At 46.3% G+C, this 19,643-nt stretch overlaps 1 protein-coding gene across 1 annotated transcript in view; it reads left to right on the top strand.

The window, feature by feature from the left end:
- Positions 1-12,136: 12,136 nt before the first annotated feature.
- Positions 12,137-19,643, top strand: part of GPR20 (G protein-coupled receptor 20) — a 32,559-nt gene continuing 25,052 nt past the window's right edge. The window contains exon 1 of the mRNA XM_079984466.1: positions 12,137-12,275. The gene's annotated coding sequence lies outside the window, so the exon portion shown is untranslated. The remainder of the gene's footprint in view (positions 12,276-19,643) is intronic.

The raw sequence follows: 19,643 nt of genomic DNA, 5'->3' as shown, positions 1-19,643 counted from the left end.
AATCTCATGCCACAGAAAATGAAAAAATTGTTCCCCAGTGTTATATTTCTCTAAATTGCAGTTGGGTTAGTTAACATTCAACAGAATGAGCTGGGTAAAGCCTTCCACACATGTGACAATTATCCCTCCCCCCCCCCAGTTGCTACCAAGCAGCAGACCTGAAGCTACAGGAAGTAGAGGGATAATGAGGACAAGCAGGACATTAATTTAAAATTATACTATGGAAACTTTGTCAGCCAGAGAGTCAAATCCAGAACTGGCCGCTTTTCTAACACCCACATGTCTTTCACCTGATCAGCAGAGGCTTATCTCCTGTTTTTGGCACTGTTATCCTCTGATCTTTGCACTTCCAGATGTCAGGACTGTGATCCCCACCAGCCTTAGTTGTTGTTGTTGTTTAGTCGTTTAGTCGTGTCCAGCTCTTCATGACCCCATGGACCAGAGCATGCCAGGCACTCCTGTCTTCCACTGCCTCCCGCAATTTGGTCAAACTCATGCTGGTAGCTTTGAGAACACTGTCCAACCATCTCGTCCTCTGTCGTCCCCTTCTCCTTGTGCCCTCCATCTTTCCCAACATCAGGGTCTTTTCCAGGGAGTCTTCTCTTCTCATGAGGTGGCCAAAGTCTTGGAGCCTCAGCTTCAGGATCTGTCCTTCCAGTGAGCACTCAGGGCTGATTTCCTTCAGAATGGAGAGGTTTGATCTTCTTGCAGTCCATGGGACTCTCAAGAGTCTCCTCCAGCACCATAATTCAAAAGCATCAATTCTTCGGCGATCAGCCTTCTTTATGGTCCAGCTCTGACTTCCATACATCACTACTGGGAAAACCATAGCTTGAACTATACGGACCTTTGTTGGCAAGGTGATATCTCTGCTTTTTAAGTTGCTGTCTAGGTTTGTCATTGCTTTTCTCCCAAGAAGCAGGCATCTTTTATTTTCGTGGCTGCTGTCACCATCTGCAGTGATCATGGAGCCCAAGAAAGTAAAATCTCTCACTGTCTCCATTTCTTCCCCTTCTATTTGCCAGGAGGTGATGGGCCCAGTGGCCATGATCTTCATTTTTTTGATGTCGAGCTTCAAACCATATTTTGCGCTCTCCTCTTTCACCCTCACTAAAAGGTTCTTTAATTCCTCCTCACTTTCTGCCATCAAGGTTGTGTCATCTGCATATCTGAGGTTGTTGACATTTCTTCTGGCAATTCTTCTGGGATTCATCTAGCCCAGCCTTTCGCATGATGAATTCTGCATATAAGTTAAATAAGCAGGGAGACAATATACAGCCTTGTCGTACTCCTTTCTCAATTCCAATGAATGGTGAGGGAGTAGGAGAGTTCTAATGCAACAACATATGGAGGTTTTGAATCCGCTAACCCATCAACTGACCCAGTGCCACATACAGGCCATATTTGACCTTAGAAGATCATCATCACAATGGGAGGAATTGATGCAAGTGCCTATTTAAAGATCTGAAGAAGAGAACAGCTTTTGCCTCCTAAGATACCTGGAATGTCACCTATTGACCCTGACGGCTGTAGTTTGTCCTGCTGCATTCTGCCCAATGCAGAGCAAAGGCCACCCCTTAAATGTTGTTGGGACATGATCCAGGCCAATCCAGAGCACACGTCAGCCTTGTTCATTTCAATGGGAACATGAATTGTGCAGTTAACTCACTCCCACTGGAAGGAGTGGGGCTTAAACAGTGATTTAGTGCTATCTGAATGGTGCCCCAACTGCTTAATCATCCCGGTCTCCTCGCCTCTGCCAACTTTCCGAGCGGGAGTGCTGAATCCACTTGATGGATGGGGGTTCGGAGCCTGTTTGAAAATGCTTTGTAAAGCCTTTTTGAAAGAGGAGAGCCTTCTTCCAAGCCCAAGTCCCAGCAGTTGGCTGGCTCGTTTTCTACACTTGTAAAAAGCGATGGAAGTTCCACAGGGAGCGGCCGCCAAGACCACATCACACCAGTCCTGAAAGACCTATATTGGCTCCCAGGGCATTTCCAAGCACAATTCAAAGTGTTGGTGCTGACTTTTAAAGCCGTGTGTCACGGTCCGGTTCATGGGTGATCGAAGTCCCGGCAGGGGACGTCAGGACCGGGGGCAAGATGGTGGGGTGGGAGCAGGAACGGGAGTCCAGAAGCCAGGAGTCAGGAAGCCAGGAGTCCGAGGGTCAGAGAGCCAGGAGTCAAGAAGCCAAGGGTTCGAGGATCAAGAAGCAAGGAGTCACAAAGTCAGGGGTCTGAAGATCAAGAAGCAAGGAGTCAGGGTAGGGAATGTGTTGCTGTGGCAAAGAGCCAAAGGGGAATGCTGACCTTATATCCCTTCCTGGCTCTTGCCACCAGGTGCTGTGAGTTACCAATCGGCCTCACCTGTGAGGCCGCACCTGGCCTCTCCAGAGCAAACTTAGGAAGGCCCCAGTCCTGCAGAGTCCGATTGGCCACAGGGCCTGGCTCCTGCACGCACACCTGACACCCTGAACACAGGGCTGTCTTAAGTATATGTGGCGCCAAGGTGCAAAGATCCACCTAGTGCCCCTCCCCGGTTGCCCAGTCCCAGGTGCGTAGGAGGGTGGAGCCAGCCGGCCGCCTGAGCATCTCACTGGCTCGGTCTCCCCCGAACTTGCGGCGCAGAGCTGCCTGCAGCAGCACTCTGACCGACGGACGGGCTTTTCCCCGGACTCAACTCTCGGGCCTCGGACTCTCGGCCTAGCGCCCCTGAGAGCCCAACGCCCGGATGCCCCGCACCCCTAGTGCCTATGGGTAAGATGGCCCTGCCTGAACAGCCTCAGCCCAGTATATCTGAAGGAGCGTCTCCACCCCCATCATTCTGCCTGGACACTGAGGTCCAGCGCCGAGGGCCTTCTGGCGGTTCCCTCACTGCGAGAAGTGAGACTACAGGGAACCAGGCAGAGGGCCTTCTTGGTGGTGGCGCCCGCCCTGTGGAACGCCCTCCCAGCAGATGTCAAGGAAATAAACAACTATCTGACTTTTAGAAGACATCTGAAGGCACCCCTGTTTAGTGAAGTTTTTTAATGTTTGACTTTTTATCGTGTTTTTAATATTCTGTTGGGAGCCGCCCAGAGTGGCTAGGGAGGCCCAGCCAGGTGGGCAGGGTATAAGTAGTAGTAGTAGTAATAATAATAATAATAATTATCATCATCATCATCATCATCACAGTCCTCAGGATGGACAAAAAAAATACAGTGGTACCTCAGGTTACATACGCTTCAGGTTACATACGCTTCAGGTTATACACACCGCTAACCCAGAAATAGTGCTTCAGGTTAAGAACTTTGCTTCAGGATAAGTACAGAAATTGTGCTCCGGCGGCATGGCGGCAGCAGGAGGCCCCATTAGCTAAAGTGGTGCTTCAGGTTAAGAACAGTTTCAGGTTAAGAACGGACCTCTGGAACGAATTAAGTACCACTGTATATCATTCCCATGCTGCCAGGGTGAAAACTACTCCATAATCGTCCTTATCATTTCTGAAGTCCGCTCGACACAGTTCAAGTACATTATCTTGGTCACAACAGCCTGCAGTTAGGCACTGTGAACTCAGGAGAATATTGGCTTGCGCAGAGCCACCGAAGGACTTTGAGATTTGAACCTGGAACCGTGCAGGGGGCATAGGACAACATAGCTCCGACATATGCATGTTTAGACAGCTCAGTGGTTTTAGACAGCACTCTCAAGGATGTGCGACATCCAAGACTGCCACTCGAGTAGATCTATGTTGTGTCTCATCAGAAAGATCGTCTGTTTAAAGTTTTAGGTGGCAGCCTTTGCCCCAAGTTCCATTGTTAAATTATCTCCACTTCATCTCATTATTATTCTTTCTCCGCCACATTCCCAAGAGGGGACTCGCTGCTACCATTCTTTTCCAAATAATCAACTTAAAAATAGCCATTGGACCCTCTATATATAGCAAAAGGCCAGAGCAGTCTCAGTTCATCTGCATTTTTCTCAGTCTTACCAACAAGAGACACGCCCCACTAAGGGAAGTGATTTTTGGCCCTTGGCCGTGCCTGGATCGCAGGTCTAAGAACTGCACAAGTCTCTCACAAGATTTGCAAGAATGAGCAAAGCTGTTGGATCATTGGCTGACGCATGCCAACCACATTTAGGGTAAAACTGCAGTGTGTTACAGAGGCTGTAACACTGGCCATTGAGCCCCTCTAGAATGGATGAGGAGAGATATTGTTGTTTTGTTTTGTTTTGTTTTGTTTCGCTTCGCTTTTTTTTTTTTGGTGTTGTATATTTTGTGCTTCCGTTCTGTATTTTTATGTTCTGAACCGCCCAGCGATCTTTGGATGAAGGGTAGTACAGTAGTACCTTGGTTTACAACCATAAGCCGTTCCGGAGGTCCATTGGTAAACCAAAACAGGTTGTAAGCCAAGGCGTGTTTTCGCCAATGGGGCCTCCCCAAAAAAATTATTCGTAATCCCCCTAAAAAATGGGTTGTAATCCAAAAAAAAGGTTGCAAAACGGGACATGCACTTCTGGGTTTGACGTGTTTGTAATCCAAAACGTATGCAAACCAAGACATAAGCAAACCAAGGTATCACTGTATACAAATATAAATAAATAAATAATAGTGGAATTGTAATGAAAGCAGGATTACATATAACCACTCCAATACCATCATGAGCACAAATCATCATGCACACGGAATAAAAATGATATCTGGAGGGGGTGGGGTGATTTTTGATTTGTTTGGAGTCAGCATTTTATTGGCCACAACAAGAAGTGTATAAATAATTTGGACCCTGGAAAATTCTCTCTCTTTCCCCCACCATTCTTACAAAAATATTCTAGAGGCATTGAAAGCTTCATTTCAGGAGCTGACGATCGCCAGACAAGAGTGGGAGCGAGGGGGAAAATCTGCTTAAAAATAACCAAAGGTCACTATGAAGAAAAGAATTAAACTGCCTTTGAAACATAAAGCTGCTGTAATAACATTTTTGGCAGAGCGCAATAAACTCAAATGTTTTAGGTTTAAGATGGCAAAACACAAAGGGGTGCAATTCATCACAGAAAAAGCTCAAAGCAAAGAAAAGGATTACATAGTAGTGGTCTCCTTATTTCATTTCATTTCGTTTTGTTTTTTAACCCTGTGGATGAAATCGCAACAGCAGACTTGTTTGAGCATTTAAGGCAATATTTAGCAAGTTTCACTGCAAGCAAATCCCCGGACAAAAGTTGGAGCAGAGAAATACACACATATTAGGGGGCTGCTGCCGCCGCTCACTCAACTTGCCGACCCCTTGGCTAAAGCTCACCCCAACCCCTTTAACAGGAGGTTGGGGGGCTGCTTCACAGAGCGCTTTGCCAAACTGCTCTCTGAAGCTGGGGCGAACGAAGATCAAGGGAAGTAATAGTGCCACTGTATTCTGCTCTGGTCAGACCTCACCTGGAGTACTGTGTCCAGTTCTGGCCACCACAGTTCAAGAAGGACACTGACAAACTGGAATGTGTCCAGAGGAGGGCAACCAAAATGGTCAAAGGCCTGGAAACGATGCCTTATGAGGAACGGCTAAGGGAGCTGGGCATGTTTAGCCTGGAGAAGAGGAGGTTAAGGGGTGATATGATAGCCATGTTCAAATATATAAAAGGATGTCACATAGAGGAGGGAGAAAGGTTGTTTTCTGCTGCTCCAGAGAAGCGGACACGGAGCCATGTTCCAAACTATAAGAAAGACCTAAACATTAGGAAGAACTTCCTGACAGTAAGAGCTGTTTGGCAATGGAATTTGCTGCCCAGGAGTGTGGTGGAGCCTCCTTCTTTGGAGGTCTTTAAGCAGAGGCTTGACAACCATATTTCAGGAGTGCTCTGATGGTGTTTCCTGCTTGGCAGGGGGTTGGACTCGATGGCCCTTGTGGTCTCTTCCAACTCTATGATTCTATGAAGGCTAACTGAAACCTGGGGCGGGGCAAACCGCCGGTTGCGCACACGTTGTACCGCTACGTACGACACATGCATAGCGTCACTACGTAGGGCGCATGTGCAGCATCGCTACGTACAGCGCATGCGTGCGACATCGCGCATGCATTGTACGTAATGGTTTGCCGGCGCTGCCGCCCGGGTGCCATACGTATGATGGTGGGAACCTCTGCTCGCAGCTGTAGCGGTAACAGAGGGATCCCACTGCCGTCCATCCGGCCTCAGGCAGTGCCGGCGGCAAACCACTATGTGCAGCGCATGTACAGCGCTGCTACATACAGCTCTTGCATGCAACACCGCGCATGCGTTGTACGTAGCGGTTTGCCAGTGGCGGCGCCCGAGCACCGTACGGACGGTGGTGGGATCCTCCACATGCGGCGGTGGCACGGTGGCTGCTTGCGCCGCAGCGGCCAGGGGTGGCGGGGCAAGCACCCCGTGTGGTGCCTTCTTGTCACCCCCCAGACATGGCACCCAGGGCACACCGCCCCCACACACCCCTTGCAACGCCACTGCCCTGAAGCACCTCCTACTCTCCTTTAAACTAGGGTTACCAGACGTCCCCGGATTTGCAAATCTGTCCCCGGACAAATTCCATCCCCGGAATGTCCCCGGATTTGCAAATCTGTCACCGGGAAACATGGCAGCAGCAGCCTCAGCAGCCTGGAACCAGTCTGGTAGTGCAGTTGGCTCTAGCTGGCTTCAGGAGCTGCTCACTGCCATGAAACCCGCCATTTTTCCTTGCCGGAAGTCCCCATACAGTGGTACCCCTGGTTACATACTTAATTCGTTCCGGAGGTCCGTTCTTAACCTGAAACTGTTCTTAACCTGAAGCAGCACTTTAGCTAATGGGGCCTCCTGCTGCCGCCATGCCGCCGGAGCACAATTTCTGTACTTATCCTGAAGCAAAGTTCTTAACCTGAAGCACTATTTCTGGGTTAGCGGTGTGTATAACCTGAAGCGTATGTAACCTGAAGCGTATGTAACCTGAGGTACCACTGTATTTTTTTTGTCCATCCTGAGGACTGTGATGATGATGATAGTAATTATTATTATTATTATTATTATTATTATTATTATTATTATTACTACTACTTATACCCTGCCCACCTGGCTGGGCCTCCCTAGCCACTCTGGGCGGCTCCCAACAGAATATTAAAAACACGATAAAAAGTCAAACATTAAAAAACTTCACTAAACAGGGGTGCCTTCAGATGTCTTCTAAAAGTCAGATAGTTGTTTATTTCCTTGACATCTGCTGGGAGGGCGTTCCACAGGGCGGGCGCCACCACCAAGAAGGCCCTCTGCCTGGTTACCTTACCCCGAGGTAATATTTCTGGGTTAGTGGAGTCTGTAACCTGAAGTGTATGTAACCCGAGGTACCACTGTATTATGTGTCTTGTGCGCAACAGATCATGTGGGGACTTCCAGAGAGGAAAAATGGTGGGCGCCACGGCAACGAGCAGCTCCAGAAGCCAGCCAGAGCCAACTGCGCTACCAGGTTGGCTCTGGGCTGCTGACTGCCACTGCCACTGCAGAAGGGGAACTGGGGCCGTCTGACGGTACAGATCTCCTGTCCCCCTCCCACTTTGTTTTGACTGATGGGGGAGGCTCGGGAGTTGCGGGCAGCTGACCGTTGCCCAATTTTTCAAAAATTCTGCAAATTTATGTTTCACAGGGTGCGAAAGAAAGGCTTTGCCCCTTTATACAATATGCATGTGTGCTTGTGCCCAGAGTCATTTGCCTCACTGTCCCCACTACTACTCCCTGTTGCTATTCAGCTTTTTTAAAAAAAGTGTCTCCAGATTCATTGAAGAAAATCTAGTAACCATACTTTAAATGGCTCCCTTTGCCTGCCAACCCCTCGGCCCCCAAACTGTTGCTTCCTTCCCTGCCTTCACAAATATGGCTGCTTTGAGCTTCCTCCAAGGAAAGGTGGAGTATAAATTAAATAACTAATAGTCAAGGATTAGGAACTGTTCTTCTTCATTCTTTGAAACTCCCATCGATAAGGAGCTAGGTAAAAGGATAAGTCCAGTCAAAGGCGACTATGGGATTGCGGCGCTCATCTCACTATTTGTTTGTTTGTTTGTTTGTTTGTTTCAGGTTTACACCTTTTAACATTTCAAAACTTGACTTCCTTCGCCCCTTATTCTCCAGCTCTTTAAATGTATTTTTAATATTTTCTGCATATCCAGATTAACTCAATTTGTTCCTTTATTCATCTGCATTAAATATATACTCTTATGAAACTGCAGGTTGCTGCAATAATCCTGCCCATGTTCTTATCTGTTGACAATTTGTTTGTAAATATTCAATAAACCGTTCCCATTCTTTTATAAAAAGTTTGTTGTCTTGGTTTCTTATTTTCCCAGTAAGTTTCGCCATTTCTGCATATTCCATGAGTTTTTGTATCCATTCTTCTTTTGCTGGGACTTCCTTCTTCTTCCCATTTTTGGGGCAACATTCTTGTCGCTGTAGTAGCAGACATGAATAAGTTTCTTTTACAGTTTGGGTAGTTCTGTCCCTGTAATTCCCATCTCATTTTCCAGGCCGTGAGAGCCAGCGTTTGTCCACGGACAGCTTTCCGGGTCATGTGGCCAGCATGACGAAACCGCATCTGGCACAATGGAACACCACAACGGAAACCAGGACGCACAGAAACACCATTTACCTTCCCTCCGCAGTGGTACCTATTTATCTACTTATGCTGGTGTGCTTTCGAACTGTTGGGTTGGCAGTAGCTGGGACAGAGCAACGGGAGCTCACCGCGCTGTGGGGATTCAAACCGCCGACCTTCCGATCGGCAAGCCCAAGAAGCTCCGCGGTTTAGACCACAGCACTACCCGCTAAAAGGAGAACAGTATGGCAAATGAGATGACTGCAGCCTGTTCCTGGACTTCGTCACTGTTGCAAATTAATCCATTCTGGTGACTAGCAAGAAACATATCCTACATTCCAGATTGCCGTGCCATTATATATAGTTTGTGTAATAAAGAGAGAGAAAAGAGATCTAAATAAGTGGCTGTAAATTGAAGCACAGTTGAAAGATAATGGGGCTGTTTCCAGGTGCCTCCATCAAAAAGCCATGCAAAGTAAAATCTCAGATTTAGCAGCAGTCTTGATGGAAACGCTTCCCTCTCCTGGACCAAGGTACGGCCTCTCTGCCCCTCAGCTGATGAGCAGCGAGGTCCCCCCTTATTCCAATCAAAGGAGCAATTGGTAACTCACTTTAAAATATCACCGGACACCACTACATTTGAGACTAAAGGCCTCAGGAGCTTCATTGGGACCCCTGGAAGGTCTGGTCTGGCCAGCTAGATGTTCCCTAGAGATGAGAAGAAAGAAACCTCTCTACCCTCTTTCTTGGCAATATTCACTATTGCTTAACCATTAAAGCAGTGAGCATAAAACTCTTGTTAGAAAAATACAGGCAGTGCTCCTGATATCGCTTACCTAAGGAGCCCGACTGAATTCAGTGGGCCTTGCTTCTGACTGCTTAGACGCGGTTAGGATTGCAGCCAACTTCGATGGACTGGACATGTTGTGCGGATGCCTGATGATAGTCTTCCAAAGCAACTACTCTACAGTGGTACCTCTGGTTGTGAACAGGATCCGTTCCGGAGGCCCGTTTGCAACATGAAAAGCCCACAACCTGAAGCGCCGTATCTGCGCAGGTGCACAATGTGATTTGGCACTTGTGCGCATGTGTGAAGCACAGTTTAGCTCACCTGCGCATGTGTGAGCGGCGAAACCCAGAAGTAACCCTTTCTGGTATTTCCGGGTCGCCGCGGGACGCAACCTGAAAAAACATAACATGAAGCAAACGTAACATGAGGTATGACAGTATTCTGAACTTAAAAATGGAAAGCGTAATGCTGGTGGTCAACAAAAGAGATTTAAAGAATGTCTCAAGGCAAATCTTTTAAAATGTAGTATAAACACCAACAACTGGGAAACACTGGCCTGCGAGCGCTCCAATTTGAGAACAGCCTTTACCATGATCAACTGCCGCCCGGAAACCAATGTCCCCACTGTGGAAGGACGTGTGGATCCAGAATTGGCCTCCACATTCACTTACGGTGTAGCACCCTGCTTGTGGTTAACGCTTAGCTGGAATGAAATATTCAACGCAGCAATAGAGAAATTAAAATAATAATTTATTTGTCAGACAAATAAATATGAGGCACAGTGGTATATGGTTACCAAGCTCTGGCCTGGCCTCCTGCCATTCTGGCCAGCACTTATATTTCCTTAATCCAGCCCCCTTGCTCCTCCTGTGGCTGCCTCTGTCCAATCAGCCTGGTTGAAATTCTATTGGCTGTTTGCTAGAACCAATCACAAAAGATACACCCATTTCCTCTTGTCCTTTTATGGGAATCAAAAAGATATATATTCTTCTATCTATAAATGACAAATAAGTAGTAATATATCTTACATGTGTCTCAACAAGGAACCTTAATTACCAGCTCACCTCGCTCTATTGCCCTCCAAAACAAATGGTTAATCTTAAATTTTTATCTTAAACAGATGTCAAGGATCATCATTGAAAGATCTCCTTCCTTTGGAGGTCTCTAAACAAAAGCTTGACAAATGCTCTAATGATGTTTCCTGCTTGGCAAGGGGGGGGGGGGCTAGGCTGATGGCCCCTGTGATCTCTTCCAACTATATGAAATAAGAATCTAGCATAAGGATTTAACATTTCTTAGTTTCTAATTCCTTTGCATAATTACATTTAAGCCAATATATTTAAAACATAACATAAATAACCTTTTAAAAGGAAAAAAAATCTTAAAAGGATCTCAGTTTAAGAAAGAAACAACTTTAGAAAAAGACTTCCCAAAATATTCTCTTCCTTTCTGCCAGCTAGATGCTTTTCCATTGCTCTTGACCTTTGAACCTTAGGAAAATATGGCTCAAGTTTAATGGGAGGCACATGGTTTTATTTTACTATTTACCCACTCTTAATTATGTTTATCTCCTTTTTTATAATAATAATAATAATAATTTATTATTTGTACCCCGCCCATCTGGCTGGGTTTCCCCAGCCACTCTGGGCGGCTTCTGTAATATGTAGGGTCAGTGTAACCTTGGCTGTCAGCCTGTAATTCCCTTTTTACGACTTTGAGAATTGTTTTCTGCTATAAATCAGGGGGCCCCCTTGTCTAGGAGGAAAAACATTTTGCCAAGGTTCTTAGGCAGCTGCTCTTCTGCCTGGCATGAACATTTGAAAATCTTTAAGCTCATTTTAAAATACAGACCCTGATCAAGCCTCAATAAAAATGCAGGCTTATGATTAGATGCCTCAACGGAAGGCACACGGATGGCGCTGTGGGTTAAACCAGAGCCTAGGACTTGCCGATCAGAAGGTCAGCAGTTCGAATCCCCGTGACGGGGTGAGCTCCCGTTGTTCGGTCCCTGCTCCTGCCAACCTAGCAGTTCAAAAGCATGTCAAAGTGCAAATAGATAAATAGGTACCGCTCCGGCGGGAAGGTAAACGGCGTTTCCGTGCGCTGCTCTGGTTCGCCAGAAGCAGCTTAGTCATGCTGGTCACATGACCCAGAAGCTGTACGCCGGCTGCCTCGGCCAATAAGCGAGATGAGTGCCGCAACCCCAGAGTCAATCATGACTGGACCTAATGGTCAGGGGTCCCTTTACCTTTATTCACTTACAGACTCATTGTTAAAACCATGTTTATGGAAGTCAACCTTACTTGGCTACGAGGGATTGCCAAAGAATTCCCTCTGCCCCATAAAAACTAAAAATCCCCAAAGGTGTTAGCCTTTCCTCATAAGGAAGCTATCCTGATCATTTGGGTTGGCCATTCCTCTGCCATTTCCGGGACTACACTCTCCATATTTTCTGACGCGGTGCATTTTTCAGATGCGTTGCCACAAAAACGGCCTGCTAACGGCACAAAGCTGTTACTGTGCTAAAACTAAGCAGGTCCCTGGCTAATCAGGGCCTGGAATCTGCCCAAGGAGCCCACTCTAAGCTGCTCCCGACTTCCCCGCAGAACAGGGCACAGGATAAATAAATAAAAACCCTTTGCATGAGAGATTAGACATGCTGCTTTCTGGAAATGCCCCCACATGGCCGAACGTCTCTCCCAGTCGTAAAGGCGGTTCTGCAGCAGGCATATTTATTCCTCCCTCCCTTCCTTTTGTCAAAGTTTTTTTGGACGCTAGGAAAAGGACTCTGACGTCAATGTCAAAGTAAACCAAAGGAGTCTGGCTGCTGCGGCGGCATTGAGTTAGCACTCTGGAGTAACAGGGGACTGCTGCCGGGCTGACTCAGGGATCTGGAAGCAAGAGCGAAGCTTTCTCCATCAAGCTGAGTAGACAGGTAAGGACTGCGATCTTCTCTGGATAGTATGTGGGGAGCTGGGTTTGCAAGAGGAAAAAAAGAGAAAGAGATTAGTGGCTGCACCAGAAAACTTGTTTATTGAGTGTTTGTGCTGATTTGCTTGCTATGGTGGTGGTTCCATTCTACTGAGCATTTGTTGTGATTTGTTGGTGGGCAGGTGGCAAGGGCGAGAGTCATTCGCCCTCTGCTCATCCTGGTTTGCCAAACGGCAGAGTTCACTTCCGCAAGAGGCAGCAATGGCCTTTGAAAGAGGATTAGACCGAAAAACGGAGGATGAGGCTATCAAAGACTGCTAGCCCACTGTCGGAGGCAAGAAGCCCCTGAGCAACAGTTGCTGGGAATCACAGGTGGGGAAAGTGCTGTGCTGCTATGTTTCTGCTTGCAGGATCCATTCGGGGGCTTCTGGTTGGCCACTATCAGAACAGAGTGCGGGACTGGATGGGACCTGGGTCTGATCCCACCTCTCGGTTATCATCCTCTGCCTGGCTTTGTTTAGCAGCTTCGAAATGATGAAATGTCTCAACAGCAGTTGTTTTAAATTACTTTTTTTTGAGTGCTCGAGGGGGGGGGAAGTCTGTCAAAATCTTTCTGCGATTTCTACTTTTAGTTAAGTATTTTTATTTAATTACTTGATGGGGGAGAAGCTTCCCCCCGCCCCTGCCCAGCTACACCCATGCTACCTTGGAAAGCGGTGGATTCCACCAGGAACAATGGAAGAAATTTAAAGATTATTTAGCTAAATATTGTAATATAAGACAAGTAGAAGCAACCTGAATTTATCAAATTGGCTTAGGAATAGAATATGATTAAAACATTATGGGAGAAACTATGAAAAGAAGTGAAGAAAGTAATTTGAAAAAGTAAATTTTGTTAGAAAGAAGATATTGGAAAACTGTTACAAGGGGATACAATGGAATTCAGTTAGGGGGGATTTGAAGAAGTCAATTAACAAATGAAAACTAAATTGGATTTTTAGAAGGATTAAGTGTTTATTTGTATGTTTTTTTTCTTTTTTCTTTTTTTTTCTTTTTTCTCTTTTGTATATTTGTTATTGGAAAACCAATAAAAAAATGGGGGGGGGGGCAGGAAAGTGATGTATTCTCCTTCCTTGGAGATTTTTAAGCAAAGGTTCAATGGCCACCTGTCAGGGGTCCCAATCCTACAATTGGTCACTCATGCACCTCACATTTCCCAGCGCATTTCCCTATCAATTTCTAAACTCCTGAAAGTCATTTTATTTTTTTAAAGGGTATGTGTTGCCCCAGAGTGTGAGTTTCTGATGTGCGTTTCATAGAATTGTAGAATTGCAAAGTCTGAAGGGACCACAAGGCTCGTCTTGCCCTCTGCAATGCAGGAATATTTTGCCCAATGTGGGATTCGAACTCACGATCCCAAGGTGAAGAGTCTCGTGCTCGACCAACTGAGCTTTCTGTGAAATACTGAGAGTCTGGAGGCCCTCATCCTCTGCTGTGTATTTTCATCATTTAAGGTACAAAGGGGGACGCAGGTGGCGCTGTGGGTTAAAGCCTCAGTGCCTAGGACTTGCTGATCGAAAGGTCGGCGGTTCGAATCCCTGCGGCGGGGTGCGCTCCCGCTGCTTGGTCCCAGCGCCTGCCAACCTAGCAGTTCGAAAGCACCTCCGGGTGCAAGTAGATAAATAGGGACCGCTTACCAGCGGGAAGGTAAACGGCGTTTCCGTGTGCGGCTCTGGCTCGCCAGAGCAGCGATGTCACGCTGGCCACGTGACCCGGAAGTGTCTCCGGACAGCGCTGGCCCCTGGCCTCTTAAGTGAGATGGGCGCACAACCCCAGAGTCTGTCAAGACTGGCCCGTACGGGCAGGGGTACCTTTACCTTTACCTTTAAGGTACAAAGGACTAGTAGGAAGGTATCTGAATCACTAAGCCACTGGTGTGTGAGACAGCAAAGCTGGGCAGCATCCATTAAACGTGCTGCGTGCACCGTGGAGTGGAAAAGATTTACTCGAGCAGAAAGTTGTTGGAGATCAGATCACGAGAAAAGTGCAATGAGGAGAACACCGCTATGTCTTGTGCCCTAATTCCTGAATCGATTCAGCTTAAGAACTGAGGTTGCTACTTAGGTCTCATAAGAAGGCAGCTTTTTTTTTTCAGTGAAAAGGAATTGTGAACAGATTGCAATTTTTATCATTGCCGCTGTTGGTGCAAGTAGAAGGACATAGAGTCTTGCAGAAGGTGAAAGGTAAATATATTGCAAAAAATAGATTGCGGTGTAAGCTTTCGCAGCCTACAACCCACCAGATCCATGGAGTGTTATCCTGGGTTATGGGTTGTAGGGGTGTAAAATGTGAATTACAGTACATCGAGCATTTCTGCACTTCTGGAACTCCCTGCCTATTGATATCAGGCACTGAGCTCATTTTGGCACCTATTCAAAACATTTTTGCTTAGATAAGCCTGCCCACAAACCTATATTAATCCTACAGCTCAGGACAGCAATACCTTAAGGACAACCTTTCTCCATATAAACCTACCTGGACCCTGAGACATTGTGGAAATGGGGATTTTTGGGTTGTTTCTGTTTTTGTTTTTATTATGTGTCTTGCTTCTTTTATATTGGAGTTCTGTGTTGTTAACCACCCAGAGATCTATGGGTACAGGACAGTATAAACATTTAAGTAATTAATAATAATAATATATCACTCATGGACTGAGCCAAAACAAATTTAGGCTTACAAACACTAGGATGCCTTTGTCAACAGGAACTGCCTTGTGAATGACAATTGCTAAGTATGTACACATCCCTGTTTGTACTGTTTTGGATTTCATTTCGCTCTGACCTCACTTTTTACAACCGCTCCTCCTCCCCCACCCCCAAACCCATGTGTTTTACGTTCTTATGACTCAGGATAATGCTCTGTGCGTCTGATGGGACTGCAAAACGTGAATACTCATGCTATAATAAATAGTTTCCTCTTTAACATCCCAGAAAACTTTTTCTCATTCATTTGCTGCAAAAAAACCTTAACACTCCTGTAAAAATTAGAAGATAGTTGGTGTTTGTTGACTAGAAGATTAAGCAGAATTGGGCTTATACACTCCAGATGTTACAATCGACACTTTGGACTGTGACTGAAGGCGTCTGAGGAAGTCTGTGTACTCTTTATGGCTTTTCTTTAAGTTCACTTATTCCATTATTCACCTGTTTCTGTACCACTATTCCCATGCAACAACAAGACAGCATTCAATAACAATTCGGAATAAAACAGCATTCACTAGGTCTCTGGCAAATAAGTTAAAAAGAAACCAGCTGCTGCTGGTGGTTGTGGTTGCTATCATCATCATTACAGGCGACACATAAGATAAGTTTAATAATAATAATAATAATAATAATAATAATAATAATAATAATAATTTATTTATACCCCGTCCATCTGGCTGGGTTTCCCCAGCCACCCTGGGCGGTTTCCAACACAATATTAAAATACAATAACGCATCAAACATTAAAAGCTTCCCTAAACAGGGCTGCCTTCAGATGTCGTCTAAAAGTCTGGTAGTTGTTGTTCTCTTTGACATCTGGTGGGAGGGCGTTCCACAGGGCAGGTGCCACCACCGAGAAGGCCCTCTGCCTGGTTCCCTGTAACTTGGGTTCTCGCAGGGAGGGAACCGCCAGAAGGCCCTCGCTGCTGGACCTCAGTGTCCGGGTAGAACGATGGGGGTAGACACACTCCTTCAGTTGCCATATTTCAAAAAGTAAAAAACCAGGACACCCCAAAAGTTGGAAGTAGGAAGACCTGTGATTTTTCAGTTAACGTGCCAAGATCCAGGACAAACCAGACAACCCCCCGGATGTCACTTCCACCTTTGAAATCCCAGTAATGTCCAGGAATGGTAGCCCTAACAAAAAACCCATTCTGTATTTGTAAAAATTCAATCGTGTAGTTTAGCAGGATCTACACTTTGGAACTCCCTGCCTATTGATATTCATCTATTTGTTGTTGTTGTTGTTCAGTCGTTTAGTCGTGTCTGACTCTTCGTCACCCCATGGACCAGAGCACGCCAGGCACTCCTGTCTTCCACTGCCTCCCGCAGTTTGGTCAAACTCATGTTGGTAGCTTCAAGAACACTGTCCCACCATCTTGTCCTCTGTCGTCCCCTTCTCCTTGTGCCCTCCATCTTTCCCAACATCAGGGTCTTTTCCAGGGAGTCTTCTCTTCTCATGAGGTGGCCAAACTATTGGAGCCTCAGCTTCAGGATCTGTCCTTCCAGTGAGCACTCAGGGCTGATTTCCTTAAGAATGGAAAGGTTGGATCTTCTTGCAGTCCATGGGACTCTCAAGAGTCTCCTCCAGCACCATAATTCAAAAGTATCCATTCTTCAGCAATCAGCCTTCTTGATGGTCCAGCTCTCACTTCCATACATCACTACTGGGAAAACCATAGCTTTAACTATACAGGCCTTTGTTGGCAAGGTGATGTTTCTGCTTTTTAAGATGCTGTCTAGGTTTGTCATTTGCTGCCTGCCAAACCTATATATCCAGGCTTTGGGACCCTGCCCAGCCCACACATAACTCTGGCCCTGTGCTGCACTCCCCTCAAGTGATTTTTACCTAGCTGCAACATGCTTTGAATGCTGAAAAGGATATTATTATTATTATTATTATTATTATTATTATTATTATTATGTCTTTCTCCTGTCTGGCCTTGTTCATAGTAGGAAGACATTCAACCACACGTACTGAGGAAAACTCCCTCAGTACCACACAGCCAATCAGAGCACATGTTACCTCAGTGAGCATCATGGCACTCTGATGGGTCGTTAAGCAACACCTCCGCCACTCTCTCATTGGTGGAGTAACTGTCAAGAGAATTAACCCTTTGGTTACTAACTGAATGGTCCTTGCTACTGTAATTCCAGCACTCAAACTCTTGCTTTGCTGGATGGTGGTATGCCAGACTACACCCATTTTTGCCACACTCCCCACTGATAAGTGCCCCCAAAAAGGTTTCCCAATGGGAAATGTGGAAATGTGGCCCTCAGTGTGAAAAAGCTTCCCACAAACATCCGTCAACACAAGAGCTATTTTTCTGATAAACTTTACTAGGAAGATAGTGACAGTTCTGGCAAGAGTTTGTTTCCCAATTGCATGTGTGCTGGCTGGTTGTCTTAATGTTGCCTGTTCTTTCCCCCCGTCTTTACTGCTTTAATCTTCTTTTTCTGCAACCGAGGAGTGACTAGTAAGTTTTATAGATAAATAGAATAATCATATGAGAAATATGAGAGTGTGCCCTACTTTCACACAGAGATCGTGGCTGGCATTTGTGACTAAGTATCTCCGGTTCACAAATGCACCTACACAGTGACTTGGGCTCGCAGTCCATGTAGACTCAGCATCTGAATGTGTGAACCAACTCTGTTACAAAGCAGTTGCCTGAAGTGGAAGCCCTGGTAGCAAGGGTCAGGGATTATGAGAGGTTACTGGGTGGGCTTAGGTAATCTTTCATAATACAAATTTTGGCCCCTATGCAAGCCCAAAATTTGGCACCCCTAAATGGATCTTCTCCATTATGGATCTTCTCAATTTTGTACCCCTTTGGCTCGGCCTCCTGTGTGGAGGAACCACCAAAACTGCCCTAAATCCAGCTCTGGAAATTATAATCCAGCAGCATCTCAAGGGCAACAGGTTCTCTAGGCTTGGTATGCGCTATCTAGGAAATAAGAATGGAATCTTATCCCAACACACAACAGTTTGCTCTGTATTTGAAGGTCTGGCCGGCGTTCGTTTTGTCCCATCTTCCTCTGAAAGTATTTCCAATCTCTTGAGAGCCAGTGTGGTGTAGTGGTTAAGAGTGGTAGACTCGTAATCTGGTGAACCGGGTTCGATTCCCCGCTCCTCCACATGCAGCTGCTGGGTGACCTTGGGCTAGTCACACTTCTCTGAAGTCTCTCAGCCTCACTCACCTCACAGAGTGTTTGTTGTAGGGGAGGAAGGGAAAAGGAGATTGTTAGCCACTTTGAGACTCCTTAGGGTAGTGATAAAGCGGGATATCACATCCAAAGTCTTCTTCTTCTCCAAGCTGCTTACCTCAAAACCCATTACAGGACAGGAAAAAATGAAATCTTGTCACTCGTGAAGGAAACTGAGCGCCTGACCAGACATAATTCCACAACCTTGGCTCTTTCTTCTCCCGAAGATGTCCCACAAGGCAGGGGGTACAAATTTTTCCTCTGGATTTACTCCCAACTGAGTATTGCCGCAAGGCAGAGGAGGTTTAGAGGTTCAGAGTTTTCCTTCTGCTAGATGGACTCCTTTCCCAAGTGAATGAGCCCCATCTTCCCCTCACTTCCCTCTACAGCACGTGTAGAAAATAATAATAACAATAATAATAATAATAATAATAATAATAATAATAATAATAATAATAATAATTTTTTAATTATACCCCGCACATCTGTCTGGGCTTCCCCAGCTACTCTGGGTGGCTTCCAACAAAACACTAAAATACAATAACCTATTAAACATTAAAAGCTTCCCTAAAAAGGGCTGCCTTCAGATGTCTTCTAAAGGTCTGGTAGTTGTTGTTCTCTTTGACATCTGGTGGGCGGGCGTTCCACAGGGCGGGTGCCACTACCAAGAAGGCCCTCTCCCTGGTTCCCTGTAACTTGGCTTCTCGCAGTGAGGGAACCTCCAGAAGGCCCTCGGCGCTGGACCTCAGTGTACAGGTAGAACGATGGGGGTGGAGACGCTCCTTCAGATATACTGGGCCAAGGCCATTTAGGGCTTTAAAGGTCAACACCAACACTTTGAATTGTGCTCAGAAACGTACTGGGAGCCGGTGTAGGTCTTTCAAGACCGGTGTTATGTGGTCTCGGCGGCTGCTCCCAGTCACCAGTCTAGCTGCCGCATTCTGGATTAGTTGTAGTTTCCGGGTCACCTTCAAAGGTAGCCCCACACAGAGCGCATTGCAGTAGTCCAAATGTCTTCTTGACCAATGGACCCACCATTGGTATCATCCGTTTGAACTGCCAGAGCCCGTCTACATGTGCAAGGAAAGTCCCTAACTGACCGAGGGTTTGAGACCGTAGGCTACCCTCACCTGGTTTAGCCAGCCAGTCAAAGCCATTTCCTGGATTGTGGCCATTGTCATACGCTAAAAGCTTCTAGGAGCCACAGGTGAGAGCTGAGTGCAGGGTGGGGACCAAAGGTGGACATGACCCAGAGGTGCTGAATAGGGCAGGTCCTGAAAACACACATATCAGGTGTCGAAGTGAAAATGTCGGCCTTCAGCTTTTGTCGACAGCTGTATATTGTATATTTTTCAAGCCAGACCAGGGGTCTGCAACCCGCGGCTCCGGAGCCGCATGTGGCT

Source organism: Podarcis cretensis (genome assembly GCF_951804945.1).
Source record: "Podarcis cretensis genome assembly, chromosome: 7".
Lineage (NCBI taxonomy): Eukaryota > Metazoa > Chordata > Lepidosauria > Squamata > Lacertidae > Podarcis > Podarcis cretensis.
Note: the sequence above shows the minus strand (reverse complement) of the source record. Positions and strands in the feature narration are given on the sequence as shown.